Here is a 19,899-nt window from a genome sequence, read left to right as displayed (position 1 = left end):
GTCGGACAATATGGCACCAGAAGTTGTCGCAAGGTGTCGTAAACTTCACTGATTCGAGTCACCATTGTGTCGGAGATTTCCCGCTAAGCTGACCAGCGAATGAGTTTTTTTGGATTTTGCGATCCGGTAAGTCCTATCTTACGGCTCTCGTGAATTTTCCCCGCCTTCGGCCTATTCGACTGCCGACAAAATGCTCATGCCTTGAATGTTTACACTGCTTCGAAGCCGCACAGAGGCTTAATCGAAGGCGGCTTTTTTTTTTTTTTTTTGCGTGCGGCTTCGGTGTATTTGCGAATTCTGTGCAACGGCATCGCGTGCCCCTGACCGTGAAATTGATTACCAGGGGTTTGGCGGTGTGGGCTTGATAGCTGCTGTCACGTGTCGTGTTACAGTACGCATTGCGTTATAGTTGACGAAAATTCCTCTACGTTCCGGGTGAATGGCCGACAAAACTGCGCATCCCATTCTTTTAGTTGCAATTGCGTTATCAGGTGACACGACTGAAGTTCATTTGGCGTGTTCTGTGTAGATAAGCAAGCCATATTGATTAGCAGGGGTATGACAGCTGTGTTATATCTTATTGCAATAATGCGCTTATGGATATTAGCGCGGCATATTCTGCTGGCAGCGTTTATATTACCGTTTGCAGGTCTTGTGCCGGCAGCAGTTGCTTAAGTTACGTCTAGTTAGTTGACCTTTTGGCTCTCGCTATTTTCGCAGTGTCTGTTATTGATTTCCTCGTCTCAGTTAGGCGCCAGTGACCTAAGCTGTGGCGCATCGCGGCTCTTGCTATTTGGTTATAAGAAAAAAATGTATTAAAAAGAACAAAATAGAAAAACTATAAGGAAGAGATCACCTGATTTGAGCAACCCCGAGGGTTGCACAGCGCATTATCACGGGCGCTTCCCAAGCTCATAGGACGAAAAGGGAGGAAAAAGTTGCCTTCGCTGTAAGGTTTGGCAAGAGTGCCGGCACATCAACTGCGAGCAGTATAGTCCACGTTGCCTGTGCTATGTCTACTTCGTCAATAGCTGCACCTAGCGCTCGCAAGTTTTTTGAAGAAAAGCAGTTCACTCGGTACTAAAAGAAGGGGTTCAAAGTTCATTTTGCGGCTGCCGCCTTTAACTGCAGCTCAATGAAAGACTGTGAAGGTCTCTGAGATATGGCGTTGTCATTGCTCTCAATGTTTGCAGTGATAGCGCTAGCACTACTTGGTATAATGTAGTATGACTGTGGCTGGTAAACATGTAATAATATCATACTTTAAAAATATTTTGCCTTTATCTCGATACGCAGCATCACAGAAAAGGTGCCATGCGGAAAAGTTAGCAATCAAAACGGACATGAAACTGAAATATACTTGCATTTTTTATTCAAACGCTTAGATACTTAGCATTAGTTGCATGCTACTAATAATTGACTTAATTTGGTGCTGTTACTTGGAGTTGAAGCCAGAAGTGCTTGTTAGAATGGGTATACTTGAATTTGGCCAGACTACTTTGCTGTCTGTGCAACTTCAGGAAATTTCGGAAACACCAGCTGGACAGCGAAGCGAGTGAAATACGTTGTTGCTTCAGATTGGCTTATTAGTGTGCAAGTGTTAGTGAAACTCTGCACATTGCAGAGTTTTTATACATGGCACAGAATATATATTGTAAAATGAAGTTAGTGTTTCTGCCTTCTTTGGACGATTTCAAATATGCGGCCGCTTGTCTCCTCTAACCATTTCACTCTTTGATTTTGACTATGCGCTAAACTAAAAAACAGTTAATGCATGTGTGTAGGCTATGAAGAACAATGCAGCACTACCCCTCCCCCTTTCTATCTCCGTAGGATGAAATGCTGCTGCCATACGTGCTCTGTTTTTGTTTGAATGCCTAAGTTTCTTGCTGCGTACAGCAGATAGCAAACAGAAGTGCCCTGACGAACTGTGCAGTGCTGACCACACGGTGAGCCAAGCATACCATAAGAGGTGCTTATTCAGCATATGTGACTAACTCAAAGGTTATGTACAAAGTTTCATTTATTAAAGAAGAGTGTTGTTTTGAGCTAGTCATTTGAAAGTGAAAATATTGCAAAATAAGTGAAGGTATAGAGATTTTAATCAGGGTGTATGCTACCTATAAACTTAACATTATTCATACCAAAGTGTTAATTATGTGCAACCTTTTTTTGAGGGAGAAGTGCAGTGGTTTCCATGAATGAGCATAGTCGGAAATTGCTGCACAACCAGTGAGTGTGTTTTTTTTCACTCTTTATTATGTGGCCCTTATTCTTGTGACCTCCCACTAAAATAATAATGCTTCACATAAACAACAGCAGAAAGGCTCTTTCTAGCTATAACAACAAATTATTGTTATCGTTGTTTTAGTTCCATAAATGATGCTGTAGAAGAGTACTCCACCTATTTGTGACCATGACGAGTGCATTTCTTCTAGAAAGGTGACTTGGTTTCACAAAGTGTTGCCTTTCTGTAGAATGGGGTACTGGCAAGTGGAATTTTGCAAAAACTGTAAAACTTGATTGTTTCTTGCAGCGACCATTGTTATCTTTCTTGTAAATGCATGCATAGTGTGAAGAGTAGTGACTCACTTCGAAATTTTATTATAGCATTGTCTTGGACTGTTTTTATTGTATGCTATTTGTTTCTGCCAAACAGAAACCTGGTTCTGTTTGGCAGAAACAGAGCTAGGTTTTGTTTCTTCCAAACAAACAGTTCAAGGTCAATAGCGAATTTTTCTGTGCCCGTTTGCAAGTATCTCTTCACCTCTGATACTAAACAACAGGCTTGAGTAATGTGCCTGATTCTTGTCTATGAATTTTATAGGATACCCGAAATGCACTGTTCTACTGGGCGCAATTATGGGCTACTGTGTGCATGTTTTATGCATCTTGATATAAAAATAGAAAATGCTGCTAGTAGCATTGAATGCTTTAATCAGAAGCTTGTATACACTGCGAAATCTTGCTGGTGCCAAAATTTGTTGTAGGTGTATGGTGAAGCGACTAGTAGCTAGCAATACTGCATTGTTACAGCTAATTGCACAATGAATCATTTTTCAGTGGCTCACGTAATTTGAGCAGATGTCGGTCACGCTCCCTGTGGTACGACATAGCCACAAAGTTCATGCATCTGCATCCTGCATACTAGGAACCCTTATGTAAAGCAACAGGATGCTGTGATGGGGGCAGCTAAGTGAGAACTGGGTTTTCTCTGTCTGTAAATATCATTACACAGGTTTGCTAAGTCCATTCAAGTAGATTCAGCAGGCACTTGCAGCTACAGAGTGAGTAGTAACAGCACATTTCAATAGCAAAATTACTTCTATATTGCGTTTTCGAGAAACTTCATTATGTTGCGATACCTTGACGTCAGAGCTTGCTCACACATTTCTTTGTGGTGAACATTAGAAAAAAGTATTTTTTTCTCATATCATGCAAAGCTATTCCATTATTTTTTATACTGTATATTAAACTCATGCTTTTCAACTGCTTCCTCCCCAACTAAAGCTTAACCTCTGCTAGATTGTGTCATGGGTGAAAACTGAAAACCAGGTCTGGGAAAGCAATAAGGTGCTCCATTATACCAGAAAAGAGTATTGATGTGTTTCAGTTTATAGCTGAAATTTTTTTTGAAAAAGCACCAATGTTGATTTCTTGTGAGTGTTTACACAGCATAATTGTGTTGTGCTACTTTTGTTATCACAGGAAGCCCCTCTCAAAAGCAGTAATACAAGGATGGGAGCCACAAGTTCTTTTTAACGAACAGATCAGATGCCTGAGAGCCATGGGCCGGCTGCTTCTGGCCTACACACACAGTGCAGCAGCCACCACAGTAAAGTTCTTGCAAAGGTGTGAGGCATTCCTGTGTTGCATAGAGTGAGCATGTTAATTGTAAGTTTTATAGCTCATAGGGATATGTCTCTAAAAGTAATTCCCTGCACAGTGTGTTTTACATTCTCTCAAAGTGCCGTCAGGCAGCTTTAATTGTCTCTGTCTTTCTTTATTATCACCTTCCAGTCCATCTCGCCAATTCATACAGAGTGCTGCAGCAATCGCATTGTGTGAGTATCACAGAAACTTCATTCGGGAAAACATTTATAGTGACCCCTTCATTGTCTGACCAGTGTATACTCTTCGCTAGCGAAGTGATGGGATTTTGCACTGACTGTCAGTTGGTTCTCTCTGCATTATTAAATAGAGTTTTGGCTCTAAAATTGTGCCGTATAAACTGTGTCGTTGTGAAGCGTGCTGTATATTTGTTTATTTCACCTATGCCTTACACAGTACTTCCTCACCATGCCGATCTGGCACAGCGGCACATCAACGAGGATTTGCTTAGTTGATGGCTGCATGTTGATTGCACTATCACTGACATCATGCTTTGTTGCTATGTGACTGTAGTCATGATGGTAACGTGTGCGTAACCCTCTTCACGTTCAGAACGATGGAGAAGCCGAGTGAGAAACTGAAAACAGTTACAATCTGTGTTTTTGGGCTGTGACTTTGTCATTTCATCATGCGAACGCAAAATTTGTGGCAACATGCTCACAATTTACAATTTCCGTTTTCAGGAATTTAACATGATGGGGTTGTTTAGTAGCTTTTTACATTTCAATTCTGAATGGTCAATTTATGAACTGCATGGCTTTGTTGATGTATATTTCTCAATGCTCATCTGTGAAATATTCTTCTGCTTTTGTCATTATGTGTGAGTTCAATATACGAAACATTCTGTATGTTCAATACGTACCATCAACAACAAAAGTTTGCGGGACACGAGTTGTTCGGTGAAGCTAAATTCTCACTTTTGTCTGAGACTGTAATTTTGAAAGAAATTTTCTATACTGCACTTTGCATTCCGACCTATGCAGTCGTCACCAGTCTAAGTACAAGCGTTAAGTACTGACGTAGCGGAAATTCGTATTTGTTGTACAATCAACATCTACCAAGCTTTTCCTGTTGATAGTAATTTTATGCATTTCTCAAGGCACTAGAGTCACCTCCTTTCTCGCCTTTTGCAGTGACATAGCTGGCAGTTCATTGCTTTGCTGCTGTGTTTACCTAATACCTATTCAACCAGTGCATCTGAAACGGTGCTTTGGGTTTACTTGCATCATTAAGTGTTTATTATTTTATAAGTCGTGGGGCTTTTCTCGGTATTTTGGCTTTATTGGCAACCTATTCTATTTGCAGAGCAATCTGAAGATAATAATATTGACTCGACTATGCTTTGGTTCAGGAAGAAAAGCTGAACAGTTGTCCAGGTGAACGGCCTGCGTCACAGCGTTCTAGGTTACCAGAAAAAGATTCTAGGTTGAATAATATGAAGCTCCTTGCTAGTTGCGTGCCTCACTTTTATTTGGAGCTCTTTTCATAGCCCTAAAATTTATCTTACGTTGTTTACAGCTATGCTACCATGTGAACAACCCCCGCAATGAGTGGATTTGATCTTTAGGGCAGCAGTTGCACGTTTGAAGGAGGCAAAAATGCTAGAGGCCTAACTGCTTTTGAATTTACATTCACATTCAGATCCCCATTCTTGCTGTTATATCAACTGAACAAAGTGGCAATTCTAGATTGTATACATATAGGAGAGGCGAGCTGCTTACTAGGTTGGTATTCGTGTTAAAAAGGCATGGCATGCAAACGTGGAACCGAGAAAGTAGTCAAGACACCACCAACACCGACTGTAAAAGTTGACATTAAGCAATAATTGAAACAAAGCAAGTGGAAATATCGATCAAGACGGCATGCCTGTTGGTCTATGTGAGAGATAACTGCTCATCATTTGATTTTTTTGTTGAGTTATTTGATGGTTGATTCACATATGCACTACCCAATGTCGCTAGGCCAACCGTTAGATACATTTCTTCATTGATGTTTTTGTACAATACTCCATGATTTCAATTTTGACAAGCATTTAAGTCGTGGTATAAAGATAGGTTTAATGATAAGCCTCTGGTTAACTGTCTGATATGTTCTTTTAGTCTGCCTTCTGATTGTTCGTTGGCATTTGAAGCGTCCTGACTCACCTGCGGCCTTGTTTGCATGCCCAGTCTTTTCAACAAGTATGCATATAATGCATAAGGAAAAAAAGTTATTGAGGGAGTATTAAGAAGCTAAATTATGTCTAGTGTAAAATGTTTCTGTTTTCTTCTCTTATACTTCTTCCTTGACTGGGCATCATTTTGGATCCTGATAATGGGGTATGAGATATACATACATAAAGCAGCAGCTGCTAGCATACATTTCGAGACTGCTACCTCAAGAGGCCGAGAAAGTCAAGTTGTGCTGCATGGTAGAAAAAGTGAATTGTTTCTAACGTTTTTTATGTTTTCTCAGCACTCACTATACAAAAGCTGGCACAAGAACGGACAAAAGGCAGTACAGATGGACACACACAAACCATCGGGCTGTCTCAGAAACTGGGAACGAGCATTAAACTGTAAGTATTTGCGAGTTGACGCAGGGCCGTCTGCGTAAGTAGGCGTTTGGTGTGTAGTGACACCACGGACCCTACCTAACTGGGGGTTCTCATCAGAGAAGAATTCGCCACCCTGGTGCAGTATCTGGCCAATACCTCCCACAAGCAAACGTCGATAAACTCACGGCCCTTAGTCCATAGAAGCTGCGATGCAATCGACTACGGCGGCGGTCAGATCTGCAACGCAGCAGAGAGTGCTAAGAATCTCTGGATCCAGACAGGCCGCCTATGGAACTTGAATTTGGCAACGTTTAAAGCTAGAACCTTATCAAGTGAGGCAAGTCCAGCTGTACTATTCGAGGAGCTAGAGGGTGGTAAATGGGATATATTAGGGCTCAGTGAGATTTGGAGGGCAGATGAAGCCTACATGGTGCTACAGAATGGCACGTCCTTTGCTATCTGGGCTTGGCTGACAGGAAGAGAACTTGGAGTGGAGTCTCGAATTCCCAGTAACATTGCTGGCAACATATAGGAATACTATAGCAATAATAAAAGGGTGGTAGGTTAGGTAATTAAACTCAATAAGAGATACAAGATGAAGGTAGTACGGGCTTATGCGCCTACATCCAGCCATGATGACGCTTCTGTTGAAAGCTGCTATGCAGACGTGGACTCGGCAATGAGCAACGTAAAAAACACAGTATACTATATTGTCACGGGGTCGTGACGTGGCCGAAGACAGGAGACTTCTTGTTGGAATTTAACTGTTTATTTGGGCGAACCTGTGCCCGGTAAACAGAAAGTCCAATTACAGCAGCAGTCTCGCACAGATAGCAGTCTCAGACTGATAGCGGCGAACGGAACGTCGGCCTTCGATCAACAACTCACAAGCGGCGAAGCGCGTCGGCATTTATACTCCCGCCGTCGAATGTTCTAGCGCTATCGCTGGCGGCGGCGTGCGTTCCAGAACAATCTGTACCATTCGCACAGTGGGCGTGATCTTATCGAAATGATCTACTACAGTCCGGAACCCTCTAGAAAACTGCAGGCACGGTTTGCGCTGAGAATCGTGTGGTGTTTTGGGACGATAACAAAAACTTGGGAAATGGAACGTGGCATTGCCCCCCTCTGAAAAAGGCATCGTCTCGATGCTTTAACTAAAGATGAAGGTACAATAATAATGCAAGAAAGTACAATGAATAAATTACGATACAACAATAATACAAAAAACACTGTTTCAGTTTGTTAACGCGCATAAAACGGCTTGAGGCGTGCGACATGGACGACGTCAGGTCGCGATCGGCGTCGTTGAGAGTTCGTGATGCCGTCGGGGACAACCTCGTAATCAAGTGGGCCGAGACGTCGAACCACCCTGTACGGTCCGAAGTACCGTCGCAGAAGCTTTTCACTTAGTCCACGTCGGCGTATCGGCGTCCACACCCAAACACGTTCACCGGGCTGGTATTCCACGAAGCGTCGTCGAAGGTTGTAACGGTGGCTGTCGGTCGTCTGTTGATTCTTGATACGGAGCCGCGCAAGTTGTCGGGCTTCTTCGGCGCGATGAAGGTACTCGCTCACATCGAGGTTTTCTTCGTCGGTGACGTTGGGTAACATGGCATCGAGCGTCGTTGCCGGGCTCCTTCCGTAGACCAATTTGTATGGAGATATCTGCGTCGTCTCCTGCACCGCCGTGTTGTATGCGAAGGTCACATGCGGAAGAATGGCATCCCACGTCTTGTGTTCGACATCGACGTACATTGACAGCATGTCGGCGATCGTCTTGTTAAGCCGCTCGGTGAGGCCGTTGGTCTGTGGGTGGTACGCTGTCGTCCGGCGGTGGTTTGTTTGGCTATATGCCAAGATCGCTTGAGTTAAGTCGGCAGTGAATGCCGTTCCTCCGTATGCGACCTTCGCATACAACACGGCGGTGCAGGAGACGACGCAGATATCTGCGCTGTAATTGGACTTTCTGTTTACCCAGCACCTCCACCAAATGTCACGGGGTCGTGACGTGGCCGAAGACAGGAGACTTCTTGTTGGAATTTAACTGTTTATTTGGGCGAACCTGTGCCCGGTAAACAGAAAGTCCAATTACAGCAGCAGTCTCGCACAGATAGCAGTCTCAGACTGATAGCGGCGAACGGAGCGTCGGCCTTCGATCAACAACTCACAAGCGGCGAAGCGCGTCGGCATATATACTCCCGCCGTCGAATGTTCTAGCGCTATCGCTGGCGGCGGCGTGCGTTCCAGAACAATCTGTACCATTCGCACAGTGGGCGTGATCTTATCGAAATGATCTACTACAGTCCGGAACCCTCTAGAAAACTGCAGGCACGGTTTGCGCTGAGAATCGTGTGGTGTTTTGGGACGATAACAAAAACTTGGGAAATGGAACGTGGCAATATTGATGGGAGACTTTAATGCAAAAGCAGACAAGAAGCGGGCTGGGAACCAGACAGTAGGAGAATATGGCATCGGTACTAGAAACGCTAGAGGAGAGCTACTAGTAGGATTCGCAGAACGCAATTATTTACGGATTTTGAATATATTCTACCGAAAACGAGGAAACCGCAAGTGGACTTGCGAAAGCCCTAATGGAGAAAATAAGAACGAAACAGACGTTATAATGAGTGTACACCCAAGCATCTTGCAGGATTTCGAAGTGGTTGGCAAGGTACGATGTAGTGACCATAGAATGGTACGGTCTCAAATTCGCTTAGACTTGAAGAAGGAACGACAGAAATGATACGCAAGAAGTCAATCGATGAGCTAGCACTGAGAAGGAACGCACAAGAATTCAGAGTCTCACTTCAGAGCAAGTACTCGGCTCTTATAGATGAAACCAACCTTAGCGTAGATACAATGAATGATAATCTGACGAGTATCATTACGGAGTGTGCAGTGGAAGTTGGAGGCAGGGTAGTTAGACAGGACACTGGCAAACTTTCCCAGGAAACGAAGAATCTCATTAAGAAGCGTCAAAGCATGAAGGTCTCAAGTACGGCAGACAAAATAGAACTCTCAGAGCTTTCGAAGTTTATTAATAGGCGTAATGTATCAGATGTAAGAAAGTATAACATGGCGAGAATTGAACACGCTCTGAGAAATGAAGGAAGCGTCCAAGCAGTGAAGAGGAAACTTAGGATAGAGAAAAATTGGATATATGCACCAAAGGAAAAAGAAGGCAAAAACTACCAATAGGGATAGGATATTTAAAATAGCGAAGGAGTTTTACAGAGATCTGTACAGTCGCCGGGACAACCACGACCTTAATACTATAAGAACTAGCAGTAACCCAGATGACAACCCGCCAGTAATGATAGAAGTCAGAAAAGCCTTGAAGAGCATGCAAAGAGGCATAGCTGCTGGTGAGGATCAGGTAACATCAGATATGCTGAAAGATGGAGGTGAGATTGTGTTAGAAAGCTAGCCACTCTGTTCACGACGTGTCTCCTGACGGGAAGAATAGCAAAGTCTTGGAAAAATGCTAACATCATCTTAATACATAATAAAGCAGATGGCAAGGACTTGAAGAATTCCAGGTCGATCAGCTTGCTCTCTGTAGTATAAAAGCTATTTACAAAGGTAGTTGTGAACAGAGTAAGGAAAACATTAGAATTCAATCAACCGAACAAACTAGCAGGATTTCGAACAGGCTACTCTACAATCGACCACATTCATACTATCAATCAGGTAATAGAGAAATGCTCAGAATATAAGCAACCACTATACATAGTCTTCATAGAATACGAGAAGGCATTTGATTATCTAGAAATATCAGCAGTCATGCAAAGACTGTGAAACCGGGGCGTCGATGAAGCATATATAAACATCCTGGAAGAAGTCTACAGGGGAGCAACTGGTACCATAGAGCTTTATAAAGAAAGCAACAGAATACCAATCAAGAAGGGTGTAAGGCAGGGGGACACAATCTCCCCAATACTTTTTACCACGTGCTTACAGGAGGTTTTCAGAGGCCTAGAATGGGAACAATTGGGGATGAGAGGTAATGGAGAGTACCTTAGTAACCTGCGCTTCGCCGATGACATTGCATTGCTGAGTGACTCACGGAATGAATTGCAACTCATGATTACGGAGTTATTTTCTGCAGAAAACGAAAGTAATGTACAACAACCGCGGAATAGTGAAACGCTTTGAAATAGGTAATACTCAACTTGAAGTTGTAAAAGACTATATCTTCTTAGGGCAGGTAATAACCGCGGAGACGAACCGCGAGATTGAAGTAACTAGAAGAATAAGAATAGGGTGGAGCACATTTGGTAAGCACTCTCAATTTATGGCAGGTAGATATGCCGCTATCCCTCAAGATGAAGGTATAGAACAGCTGTATCATGCTGGTACTTAGGTACAGAGCAGAAACATCGAGACATACAAAGAGGGTTCAGCTTAAATTGAGGATGACGCAGCGTGCAATGGAAAGAAAATTGTGAGTGTAACCTTAAGAGACAACGAGTGACCAGAGTGGATTGGGTAACCAACGGGGGTTAAGGATATAATAGTTCAAATCAAGAAGAGGAAATGAACATGGGCCGGGCATGTAGCGCGTAGACAGGACAATCGCTTGGGATTAAGGGTAACTAACAGGATTCCCAGAGAAGGCAAGAGCGTTAGCGGAAGACAGATGGTTAGTTGGGCAGATGAAATTAAGAAGTTTGCGGGTGTAAATTTGCAGCAGCAAGCACAGGCCCAGTTAACTGGCGGAACATGGGAGAGGCCTTTCTCCTTCAGTGAACGTAGTCAGGCTGATGGTGGTGATGATGACGATGATGATTATAAGCGAGTTCATGGTCTTGTCATGTTAGTCTGTGAAGTGGTTTCTTGACCATTTGCAATATTTTCCAAAGCTGTTGCTTTGATGCCTCAATGTGGGAATAAGTTGTTCCAACACCATTTTGGGGGGAAACTTCATAATACAGCAGAGCCCTTTCCAACCATGTGCTCAGAATTGGAGTTACGAGAGAATAATAACTGACACATGATTGTTGCTTCATGCTTTTACCACAGTCTTTGTTTCTTTGTCAGCAAAATTTTATGGCTATGGTAACAAAATAATTTTTGTTTCAATTTATGTTAATGCTGGTAATGAGGAAACATGACAAAATGGTGCTCGGCTGCTAACCCACAGGTCACGGGATAACCCGCAGGTCGTGGGCTGCGGCATTTGCATTTCTGATAGAGGCGAAAACGCTGTAGGCCCGTGTGCTCAGAATTAAGTGCTCGTAAAAGAATCCCAGGTGGTCGTATTTCCGGAGCCCTTCACTATGGCGTCTCTACCAATCGTATGGTGGTTTTGGGACGTTAAACCCCACATATCAATCAAATCAAACATTCGAAATTCAGTGTTTTTCATATATTTTTAAAAGAGTGATTCTTTCGTGTAGAATAAAATAACACTGTTTGTTTTAAGGCATTCACCAAGACCTAAAATACTTCTGACTCTAAAAATTGAAGGCGCCATCACACATTTTTACCCTGGTTTCTTTGGCTGATAAGACAGTCATTAAAGTATAAACGTAAAGGGTCAGCGTCAAATTTTGAAGAAATGCTTACTGTCCATATTCTAAAATTCTATCAAATACTACAAGACAGTTGTCTTATTAAAGCAGAAGTTAAGAGAATGATAGGAGGGGGGGGCTTGAATGAAGGTCAAAGCATTGAAGAAAGTTCGTTTTTGGAGCCAATCAATATTTTTCTCCAAGTTAGGTTGTTTTGAATGTTTGAAAAAACATCGTTCATCTAAGTCGTGGCCGTTACCTTGATACGGTTTGCTGATCTTGTAAACGTATTTCCTCTTGGCGAATCACTCTTTTTTAACATCATGAACATAGTGTTATAAAACTGTTGAGCAGCCAGACCCCTGCTAATTGCCTTGTCCTCTGCAGCTTGAATTTTGCACGAAGCATCTTTACAATAGAAGCATTTGTTGAAGTTGAGGATTTTTAATGAATGTGTTCAGATGTATACCTGATGAAAAAAAATCATTCAACGGATGTTAGAGCTTGTTATTCGATAACAGAACTTTTTTTTTTACCAAGGCAGCAAACTGCATCAAGGTTTTGCTACAACTTAGACAAATTTTCTTATCCAAATATTGGCTCGAACAACACATTTAATTTAGTGATATGACACTCATTCAAGCCTCCATCTTCATGTTAGCCCCTGGCCTAATAAGATGTACAACTGTCGTGTAGTGTTTATTGGATTAAAAAAACTATATATGCATCTCTTCCTTATTTAATGCTGCGATTTGTGTTGATGCAATATTCCTTGTCTTCATCAGGCTAATACCTCCACCATGATGTTATGAATAAGGCGACGTGTTCCCATCAGCACTCTCTCACGCGCAGTGACAGAGTGCTGGCTATGGAAAAGACATCGTTTGATTCTCTTATCTCACAGCTGCTGTTTCTCGCTCCAAGGGTGCCGTTACAATATGCTCCCTGCCGCACGTAGGCCTTTGCTGTGGTCTACAATATGCTTTGTCTTGTGTAAGATTTCATAATATAATGCAAAATTCTTTTGTTCACCCCATATACCTCTCCATGATGTTAGTAGTTACAGAAATCGTAACTACCACGCCATCGCACTAATTAAACTGAATTTGTTATGCTAGTCTATAAATTATTTTTTAGTTAGAATATGGTGTGTTTAACGTTGAGTTCTTGGCTACTGTAGCAGTAGCTCTTCGTAGCATCCTGATACTTGTTCTGCATGGGATCAGTTCTTGTCCGGAAATAATGTCTGCTTTGGTGATTCATGAAATAGTGATGTGAACAGAGGTGTTGATCGTAGTAGACACCATAGTGGTTTAAACTCTAAACATTGCTGCTGCATCAAAAATGTTTACTTACTTTTCAGACATACAGAAAGGAGCCAAAGGGAGCTGTTCATAAACATTGCACACAGTTTCATAAGCGGGCTTTCAGGTCGTTTAGTAATTATCTTTCTGAGTACATCTGCCAAAGTTTTGTTCAAAGAAGCGTGTAGTAGTGCATTTCATTGTTCATTTCGCATGCTGCAGCACGTATGCCTCACACATCTTCAAGATAACGCAGCGCAGTGCATACACACAAACTACCCCCACATAATTCTGGATTTGTGGCTTAACTGTAAATTGTTTACTCAAGCCTTGCACAACAATTAATAAAAAACTGAATTAAAAGCTTTGCCATCTATGCAGGTGGCGTTCTCAGTATATGCTGGAAAAAAGTGTACAATGTTCAAACAGTCCACTGGTCACATATTTCTTGTAAACATTTATAGATAGAAGGCCAGGGTTGTTGGAAGCTGATACAAGGTAATGAATGGACCGCGACTCCAAAAGTTTTCTGTTTTGTCACCTTTGTACACGAGGTGCAACAGTCAAATTGTTAAAGCCGCAGCTATGTCTTGTCCCTCAGCAGCGTTCAACAAGCTCTGTGTCAGACAGAACATGTTGCATGGAAAACTTGAACAATATTCTCTTTACGTTCTTTAAGTTTTGGTGACCATTTTTCATTTGTTTTGCCCATATCAGTTGCGTCGCAATCTTTACAATACACTTTACCGATGACCTCAGTCAAATCTTTAGTGCTTTTTGGTATACCTTGGGATATACATTCGTGGATCACACTTGCGCATAATCGGAGGAAGGTGTTCTACAAAGTACACTGGGGTATTGAAACGCCACTCCTATTGGCAACCTTCTTTTTAAACAGTGCTTGAAAGTGGCTTGGAGCGAGATCGGGAAATGGGGACTTGAAATACTGGTTTATTTGTTGTCAACAATTACCTTCCAAGAACAACATGTTCACGAGGATGTATATTGCTAAAGAAGTGGTCAACCTTTACTGACTTGTTGCCAACTTATGCTGCAAGTGCCATCTGCATAGGTGGAAAAACTTCTATTCAACTTTATTATTGGAAGTCCAAGTAAACTTTTTACGGGCAATATTTCACATGTAGTTTGGAACATGTTTGCATGTACAGATTGGCTCAGCAAAATGAAATCTGAAAAAATAGAGAAAGGGAGGATGAAATACAAACTTAGCACGGGTAAATTTTTGGCCTTGTTGGTGTGACATTTTCATAAAGTACAGCGTAGCACTTCAAAACACTAGGATGGGACAAGCTTGTGTATGCTTAGCTTGTCCCATCTTCATCATTTCAGTGCTGCGATTAGCTCTATAAGCAGGTGATGTGCTCTTTGTGCCTTTGTTTGCTGCACACTCCATTCTTGTGATTTTTGGGAGGAGTTTTGTTCCCCTGGACTCCTGTTCGATTTGGTGTTGTGTACATAACATACAGGTACTTTAGGGAGCTAGCCATGAACGACCGCATTCATTGCACAAAAGGATGCTACCTGTGCAAAACATATAGTAGATTGCAATCATTCTATGAACCATGTTTTGACTTGCAGATGAAGGTGTGCCCAGAAACTAAATTGACAGCATGTCCATTCAACAAAACTCTCTGTCAAACAACACAAATGACTCACATTCACAGGCACGCAGAACATAAATGAAATTCTCCATTGCTATATTTTGCAAGCAGGCTCCATGGCACAGCTGTGGTGCGGCATACTGTTGTGCGGAACAATACAGCAGACTGTTGTGTTGAACAGTACAAACATTTTGTATTAGTTGTAATAACGTATAGAATACGTAAGAAGGCCTTGTTCGAAGGAAATCGTTGTATTTTGATCACGGAATAAGATCTGTCGCCTTAATAGAGTGACGGGTTGTTCTTTACTAACTCTCCTGAAGCATGACTTCCGTGAAGAGGCTACGTCTGAAGGAGATAGTTGTATTCTTGCTTACGAAATTGCTTGACAGTGCTATACCATCAGCATTCTCCGTGAAGGAGGGTCCTCATTTTTACAGTGTATTTGTAATGAAAGAAAACATTAAGCAAGACTTTCAGAGAAAGTTCATTTCTTTAGAAAAAATATTGACACGTCTCTGCCTTGGAGTAAGGAGCGCTATACATTTTGAGTTGAAGTCGGTGACATCGTACGTGTTTGAGTAATTAAGTTAGTTGACACAACATGGGGGCTACGCTAGAAACGGTACAGTCATAGAACGTATACTGTTGCTCTTTTTTGTCGTTACCATCACAGCGTGTCTAGCACTTTCTTTTTCCGTTCTAATGCTGGCATACGTGCTCCATTCGCGCTCGAATGAGTGTTCTTTGCCCCCGCTTGAATCTGGTGACGTACATCTTATATTTGCTTCAGCAGAGTCGATTAAAGTGTTTTTAAACGTTTTCAGCACCCAGGAAGTGTTGTTTTCATTTGTTGAGTTGAAAACGAAATCATTACGATTATTGGAAAAGTTATTCAGCGATATATCAAGCAAATAAATAGTGAGTTTGTAACAAGAACAGTAATGTTGTAGTTTTCGAAGCATTGGGAATATTTCCCAATGAAAACTTACCGTGTGCAACGGTTAAAAGCAAAGGGAGCAGAAAGACAACTTCAGTTCGCGTAACTCTAATGTAATACTGGTACAAAGTCTCTTGATGATCATCGCTTTTGACTTAATTTATACACATGCACTTACTTAGAGATACATACAATAAAGCTCACATGAATCAGAAGACACCCACACACACACGCTCACAGACACAGCTGTGCATGCAAGTATCTGGTTGGCTATGTTTAACTTTTATCTGTGTTTAACTAAGCCTGCGCACCCTAGGTTTTATGCATCTTTCTTTCTTTGATCAATAATCAATGACGTGTTAAGTGACATTTCGAAAGCTTCGGTGTGACGTAGACTTTGCAGGGCTTGTTTTATACGAGCAGCTTGTGCTCATTACGTAGTGTGTCTCCCATTGATGTTCTTTAACATGTTATTATGGGGCAGCAATTCATCTTACCCAACAGATAAGACTCACATTTGAGCGAAGTTCCACATCGTTGATAGGCGTCTGTTACATTCGTTTTATTGTTCCAGAGAGCTTCAAAAATAGGGTCTATGTGTGAATGGGTAGACGGAACTGATATCCGGGTGCAAGCTGCCAGGTTTGTATATGACCGAATAAGGATATTCTTGCAGGTGTAAAGCCTGGCGAGCAGGATGTCGCGTGTAATATTAAAAACAATTCAGCCAGAAGGGCATGTGGTGATACGTAAATGTCTAAAATTGGCATCTGTATAGGTATGGCCCAAATTTGGCAACAACCCAACTGAGAACCAAGCACTCGCTCTCTTTGACGCTTTCAGGGTGAATAGTATATGTCTGGTTTATGCAATGGCACAGTCATGGTCACGCTGTTGATGAGTTAGAATTGCGCCAACACCATGGCCACTTTCACACATACGGATTCTTGAGGATTAGTAGAGTCAGAGTCGGCGAAAGTTCAAGGAGTACACTGGAGCACGATGAGATTCGATAACGCAGATGTTTCTTTTGAGCCTCACAAAAACGGAATGCCGGGTATGAGAAGTTACGTAAGAGACTTCCCTATGCCCGTAAATATTTTTCATAAAGGGTGAAAAAAGCATGGTCCCATTTGCATAGCTGCGAACATCTTTTGCATATTGTGGTACAAGAATGTTTTTGACTGTGCTGATTTTTGCGAAGTATCGTGTTACATCGTTAGCACCTAATAAATGTCCAGGTACTGTCATTTGGTCGCGGCCCAATTGACACGTCGATGAATTAAACTGCATGCCAGAACAACAGAGCGCTGCTGAGAGCCGCTCTATGCAAGTTTCAAATATAGAGTAATAAAGAAGAGAATCGCTCAAGTAACACAAACCGATGGGTCGTTAAAAGCCTCTGAGCGGAATCGATCATTCGTTGAAACGTGGCTGGAGCGTTGCTCCTCTGCGAGCAAATTCCAGCTTCAGAGTTCCATGCCAAGAAACCAGTCTATCTTTCCTCGTACTTCTCTTCATCGAGTTGATCGTGATGCCACTGATACATAGCAATATTGCCACAAGAAATTCCCGTTGCTCCGCACAACGCTAACGAAGAGAAACGCTAGCAGCACAACTACGAGCGATGAAACCAGTCGCAATGCACGAGCTGATCCTGCACGCGCACGGGTCTCCACCGAAGAGCCAACGCACGTGAAGAAGAGAACGAGCGTGCTCTAGGCAGAGGCTCACGAGGCCAACCGTCTTTCGAATCTTCTCGATTGATGCGCGTTGTTCACTTTGGGCACAAGTTCGCCCCTAAATAAACAGTGTAGATAGACATCCTTGTTGTTAGGCTGCTACATTCGTTACATTTTCTTGTGAAGGCACCGGGTAAATGATTCCAAACCCCACGAGAGAGCGAAGTCCAAGCCCTGACCATCCGCAAGCCATGAAGCTTACGCCAGTACACCAACGGACCAGTCGCCGTATTCAAGGGGATTCACCAGAATTCGGACCACTTCCCTTTGTGCCAAGGATATCGGCGACGGAGACAAGGAACGCCACCACCGTGATTAGCCAAGTTGCACCGTCACAGCTCATTATCAGCCAACCCCTCATACCAAAGGTGTTCCATGGTGACCCGTTCGAGTACGCCTAAGACTGGCTGGATCATTTCGAGAGGTTTGGGAAAATAAATCAATGAAACGAAGCAGGCAAGTTGCGCGACGTCTACGTCTCTTTGGAAGACGCAGCACGAATGTCGGACGAAAACCATGATGCATCTCTGACGTCCTTTTAAGAGTTCCGGCGGCAGCTACTGTGCACGTTTGGCAACAATGATCGCCGGGAAAAGGCATATCTTTGCGCACAGACTCAGGCATAAACGAGACTGTCGCTATGTACATAGAAGACATGTCCCGCTTGTTCAAGCGAGCGGATTCCCTCATGACATAAGACAAGAAGGTGCGTCATGTCATGCTTGGGGTAAAACAAGTGCTGTTCGCAGGACTCGTTCGAAATCCGCCGCGCACTGTTGCCGAGTTTCGGTCGGAAGCATCAACAATAAAAAAGACGCTGCAGCAGAGATCCCGTCAGTACAATGGTGACGTAGCCTGTCCATCAACAGGAGTCTTCTCGGCAAACGTTGTCGATAATCTTGACACCCTGCGGGAGCAAGTCCGGTAAGTTGTCAGGGAGGAACTACGCAAGCTGCAGCCACCCGCTTCACCGGAGCTATCTATTGCGCATGTTGTTCGAGAAGAAATTTGGCAGGCCATACGGAAGCCACAGAAGGATGCACCGCCGACAAGACGCGCGGTAACTTATTCTGAGGTGCTTAGGGGGCCTGCTGTCCACTGTGCGCCTATCGAGACGCCAAGTACTTACGCACCGACTACACGTAGCCAACGTTATATTGTAAAGGCAACTCGCAGCGCACCTCTTTTGACAGAGACAAGACCTTGGAAAAGCGATGTATGGCGAGGTGTGGAACGTAGGCCCCTGTGCTTTCACTGTGGAGAGGCTAGCTATCTGTACCGGTTTTGCTGATACTTTCAAGCTGGCCTTCGGGTATTCGCGATTAACGAACCGTGCCCTCGAAACGGCGAAAGGCCATCCGACATCGAGGAATGCCTGTGCTCAAGTCGGAGCTTCGAGCAGCATTGTCGTCATCAACCACGGTCACCATCCCCTCTACGTCAGTGCTCGGCAAGCCCACATTCCTGTCCAAAGGCACCTGGGCATCGTTCGCCTAGTCCAAACCCAGGAAACTGAAGTGGGCGACCTGTGGAGGTGAGGCCGCTGGTGATTCGAAATATGAAGATTCTCAACTGTGACACCAGCGTAACGAGGACGACGACTGCCTCCAGGTAAAGAAGTGCAGTAATGAGGAGTTGACTTCAGACTTGCCGTTGGTAATTGGCAGGCAAGAGCTCATGGCTTCAATCGATACCGGTGCGGATTACTCTGTGATAAGCTATGATTTAACGAAGCGCCTCAGGAAATTTCAGACAGAATGGAGTGGACTTTCAGTACGTACGGCAGGCAGTCACCTTATTACGCCTCTCGGCAGATGCGCCGCAAGAATTGAGGTACGAGGTTTCACTTACGTTGGTGACTTTGTTGTCCTGCCCGTATGTACGAAAGAAGTTATACTTGGAATGAATTTTCTGCAAGCAAATGGTGCCATTATTATTTTCCAGAAGTTCAGCGTATCATTTTCGACGGAACAAGCTATAAAGGTAGTTTGAGCAGACGAGCGATACACCACTCCACTGCGTGTCGTCTATGATGATGTGACTTCACCGCCGCAGAGCAGTGTAATGGTTCTAATCAGAAAAGATACGTTTCATGACTACGAAGGTGTGGCAGACAGCAACATGAATGTTTTCCTGAAAACAAGTATTTGTGTGGCACGAGATATTATCCAACTATGAAACGGGTACGCAGACATCCTCCTGACAATTTTTGGGAACTAATTCCAGCACATCGCAAAGTGGACAGCCATAGCTTTTCTTTATGAGTTTTGTGAAACCACAGAAATATGCAACCTTGAAACAACGTTAACGGATATGAAACCAATATCTGATGTCTGCTACGTAATATC

General features: G+C 43.1%; 1 long non-coding RNA gene across 1 annotated transcript in view; it reads right to left on the bottom strand.

The window, feature by feature from the left end:
- Positions 1-18,782, bottom strand: part of LOC119168642 (uncharacterized) — a 73,633-nt gene extending 54,851 nt beyond the window's left edge. The window contains exon 1 of the long non-coding RNA XR_012884262.1: positions 15,862-18,782. This is a non-coding gene — a long non-coding RNA (uncharacterized LOC119168642). The remainder of the gene's footprint in view (positions 1-15,861) is intronic.
- Positions 18,783-19,899: the final 1,117 nt, after the last annotated feature.

Source organism: Rhipicephalus microplus, chromosome 6, assembly GCF_043290135.1.
Source record: "Rhipicephalus microplus isolate Deutch F79 chromosome 6, USDA_Rmic, whole genome shotgun sequence".
In the NCBI taxonomy this organism is placed as follows: domain Eukaryota; kingdom Metazoa; phylum Arthropoda; class Arachnida; order Ixodida; family Ixodidae; genus Rhipicephalus; species Rhipicephalus microplus.
This window is presented reverse-complemented; position numbering and strand designations above follow the sequence as displayed.